The sequence below is a fragment of the Brassica oleracea genome, chromosome C1, assembly GCF_000695525.1.
Source record: "Brassica oleracea var. oleracea cultivar TO1000 chromosome C1, BOL, whole genome shotgun sequence".
Classification (NCBI taxonomy): Eukaryota; Viridiplantae; Streptophyta; class Magnoliopsida; order Brassicales; family Brassicaceae; genus Brassica; species Brassica oleracea.
Window position 1 is genome coordinate 13,957,786 of NC_027748.1, and position 5,130 is coordinate 13,962,915.

The following is a 5,130-nucleotide window of genomic DNA, read 5'->3' on the forward strand; positions in this document are numbered from 1 at the left end:
ATTAGGTGGTTATAATGTTTTGCTAGAAACCACATATAATCTATGAATTGAGAATTCATTGCTAATATTATATAATCCTATAGGGTCATACACCTAAGCAAACTAGATCAATAATATTTTAGGTTTAAAGTAATATGATATGTACAATATAAAATGTTATATGTATATATGCATATGTGTTATGCTCGTTTGCAATTACACGAGAATAATGATTAATGTAATCTCTTCATATATTGGGCTAAGTTCATTAACCTTTAATTAAGGTTATTGTACGTGTATTATACGGGCGTGGGCGAATAACTTGATACGAATAACTTGATACGCAAGTTTTTCATAAAAGTACTTCAGATCCAAAGAAGGCTTTTCTTCTTAGCACGTTTACGCCCAAACTATTGATTTGTTACGGGCTATTTCAGTTGCTTAATGGGCCTTTAAGCTAATTAAATTACTAATCTCGTGAGATTTTCCTTACATTCTTTGTGTTCAAACCTACTGCTAAGACCAAGTGAACTGAACCAAAATAGTATGTAAAAATTGACATCAAATTGTAATTGAGATGATTCACTGTTCCTTTAATAGACATTTAATCCGACATAACTTCCAAATTCTTTTATAAAAAATACAGAATTCAAACAACAACCAAAACTAGTGATCATATAATCACTTTTAATGCCTACTACTCTCTTGTTGTGATTAATCATCTTTTGGACGACAAAAGTTATCTGTTGGAGCGACGGAGAAAATATATTATATACCGTCAGAAAATTGTCAGCATTTAATCTTTTTGTTCAGATAATGAAAATGTTACAAAATATCAAGAAGAAAATACTGAATCTTCATTTCTCGATATCCTTTGACAAGAACTCAAGAAGTATAAGAAGACAAGTAGATACAATTGATCAATCACGTGACCCACATTAATAATAACCATAATACTGCCTAATAACTTCTTGTATAATTATTACGAACAGAACTTCCCTATGACTATTCTTGAATTGGTTCCAACAAGTAGTTTATACCTTTTGGTCATAGTCTTGTGATATCATTTAATGAAGCATATGTTCTAACCAACAGATGAAGTTTCTCGGTGATTAGCCACTTTACCATCATTAATGATTTATACTTTCCAACCTTATACACACCATTTATCCAACAAAACAATAATTACGTTTGTATATTTCGTGTTTTAAACTATTAATATTCGCAAGTCTAGATAACTGAATTGTGGACGATAGGTTTTTAGACTGATGTAACAAATAGTATTTTTTAATTTAGTTTTATTTTATCAGCATAGTGAGTGGTGGTTATCGTGTTAGCATCGAAATCACATGTCGACATGTCGTAGTGCAACATCCATGGTAAGAAGTTACAAAAAACATCCATGGTAAGATAATTAAATTTGCATCACTTTATAACTTTTTCATCAAAACACAATACACGATTCATTAATATACAGTAACTCCTTCAGATTCGTTTTTTTTGGTGTGTTGCAATTTATTATATAAAGAACTTTAAGTATCTGGGCAAATACTACTTCTTCATCACTATCTTCTGCAGCAAGTCCGAATCATTCTATACCTCACATGGTTTGATATTCTATTAAATAATTGTGTACCTCGATTGTTTCCCCTCCAAGCTAAGAAAAAATAATAATATATAATAGTAAACTTCATAACACAATCATTTTGGTAAATATAGTTTCGATTATAATGTTTATCTAAGTAACTGTTACTGTCATTTGCTCACTCTTAGTATCCAAGTTTTGGCAAATTTGAGTGATCTAACATGTCAACTAACACTTTCATTACAAACAAAACACTTGTTTATGTCGACAAGGGACAAGCGGTGCAACCGTCCCGGACCCAAACTTGTATCCCGCATATATAAAAGGTCCAATATTTTTTTATAAAAATATATAAAAAATATAAATAGAATAAATAGAATTGAAAAGACCTAAAAATATTTGATATGTATATAGTTTTATTTTCATCACAAATATACAAAATATTAATGATTAAATTTTTAAAATATGTTAAATATTATCTGAATATAAATCGTAAATAGTAAAAAAAATTATTTTGTCCTAAGGTCCATAACCATGTTAAGTCGATCCTGATTTAAATTATATGCTACTATTTTCTAGGGAAATTGCAAACATTTTATAGGGAAATTGCAAACATTTTATATTATCATTTATCAACTTGCGCTGTTTTTTTTAGCAAAAAAGAAAAAAAAACTTGCGCTGTCTTCTTATTCTCGTCACTACACTACAAGAAAACAGCAAGGATACTGAGGAAAAAAATCGTCGGAATTTCGTCGGAATAACGTTATTCCGACGAAATTCCGACGATTTTTTTCCTCAGTATCCTTGCTGTTTTCTTGTAGTGTAGTGACGAGAATAAGAAGACAGCGCAAGTTTTTTTTTCTTTTTTGCTAAAAAAAACAGCGCAAGTTGATAAATGATAATATAAAATGTTTGCAATTTCCCTATAAAATGTTTGCAATTTCCCTAGAAAATAGTAGCATATAATTTAAATCAGGATCGACTTAACATGGTTATGGACCTTAGGACAAAATAATTTTTTTTACTATTTACGATTTATATTCAGATAATATTTAACATATTTTAAAAATTTAATCATTAATATTTTGTATATTTGTGATGAAAATAAAACTATATACATATCAAATATTTTTAGGTCTTTTCAATTCTATTTATTCTATTTATATTTTTTATATATTTTTATAAAAAAATATTGGACCTTTTATATATGCGGGATACAAGTTTGGGTCCGGGACGGTTGCACCGCTTGTCCCTTGTCGACATAAACAAGTGTTTTGTTTGTAATGAAAGTGTTAGTTGACATGTTAGATCACTCAAATTTGCCAAAACTTGGATACTAAGAGTGAGCAAATGACAGTAACAGTTACTTAGATAAACATTATAATCGAAACTATATTTACCAAAATGATTGTGTTATGAAGTTTACTATTATATATTATTATTTTTTCTTAGCTTGGAGGGGAAACAATCGAGGTACACAATTATTTAATAGAATATCAAACCATGTGAGGTATAGAATGATTCGGACTTGCTGCAGAAGATAGTGATGAAGAAGTAGTATTTGCCCAGATACTTAAAGTTCTTTATATAATAAATTGCAACACACCAAAAAAAACGAATCTGAAGGAGTTACTGTATATTAATGAATCGTGTATTGTGTTTTGATGAAAAAGTTATAAAGTGATGCAAATTTAATTATCTTACCATGGATGTTTTTTGTAACTTCTTACCATGGATGTTGCACTACGACATGTCGACATGTGATTTCGATGCTAACACGATAACCACCACTCACTATGCTGATAAAATAAAACTAAATTAAAAAATACTATTTGTTACATCAGTCTAAAAACCTATCGTCCACAATTCAGTTATCTAGACTTGCGAATATTAATAGTTTAAAACACGAAATATACAAACGTAATTATTGTTTTGTTGGATAAATGGTGTGTATAAGGTTGGAAAGTATAAATCATTAATGATGGTAAAGTGGCTAATCACCGAGAAACTTCATCTGTTGGTTAGAACATATGCTTCATTAAATGATATCACAAGACTATGACCAAAAGGTATAAACTACTTGTTGGAACCAATTCAAGAATAGTCATAGGGAAGTTCTGTTCGTAATAATTATACAAGAAGTTATTAGGCAGTATTATGGTTATTATTAATGTGGGTCACGTGATTGATCAATTGTATCTACTTGTCTTCTTATACTTCTTGAGTTCTTGTCAAAGGATATCGAGAAATGAAGATTCAGTATTTTCTTCTTGATATTTTGTAACATTTTCATTATCTGAACAAAAAGATTAAATGCTGACAATTTTCTGACGGTATATAATATATTTTCTCCGTCGCTCCAACAGATAACTTTTGTCGTCCAAAAGATGATTAATCACAACAAGAGAGTAGTAGGCATTAAAAGTGATTATATGATCACTAGTTTTGGTTGTTGTTTGAATTCTGTATTTTTTATAAAAGAATTTGGAAGTTATGTCGGATTAAATGTCTATTAAAGGAACAGTGAATCATCTCAATTACAATTTGATGTCAATTTTTACATACTATTTTGGTTCAGTTCACTTGGTCTTAGCAGTAGGTTTGAACACAAAGAATGTAAGGAAAATCTCACGAGATTAGTAATTTAATTAGCTTAAAGGCCCATTAAGCAACTGAAATAGCCCGTAACAAATCAATAGTTTGGGCGTAAACGTGCTAAGAAGAAAAGCCTTCTTTGGATCTGAAGTACTTTTATGAAAAACTTGCGTATCAAGTTATTCGTATCAAGTTATTCGCCCACGCCCGTATAATACACGTACAATAACCTTAATTAAAGGTTAATGAACTTAGCCCAATATATGAAGAGATTACATTAATCATTATTCTCGTGTAATTGCAAACGAGCATAACACATATGCATATATACATATAACATTTTATATTGTACATATCATATTACTTTAAACCTAAAATATTATTGATCTAGTTTGCTTAGGTGTATGACCCTATAGGATTATATAATATTAGCAATGAATTCTCAATTCATAGATTATATGTGGTTTCTAGCAAAACATTATAACCACCTAATATTATACGACTGTCGAATCTCGACGTTACGACTATAACTAGAGTAAGTACAAATGATTTTAGGACATTCCCAACAATCTCCCACTTGTACTAGAATCATCTATTCTCATAATCCCTTTGTCTCTATATATCGATCTCAGCATAAGGCAAGAACTTGTGTCATCCTTATTAAGCTAGATCACGTTTATCGAACTCTGATTTATACTGATAAAACAAACGACTGACATTCACCTCGTTTGAGCACGGCCATGCATTTCTCAGTATCAAATCTTCGATAGGCCCAAAGATATTTATCTCCCGTTATATGGGAGGGACAAATTCCATCTTGTTCCATCCATGTTCCTTAAAAACTTCATAGAACACCTAATCAATGCCTTTATAATCACCAGTTACGGCTGACGTTTGACAAGGTCAAAGTGAACTAATCCACAAGGAAAGAATCATGACGAACTCAGGTCTAAGGACTATACTCTATAGTC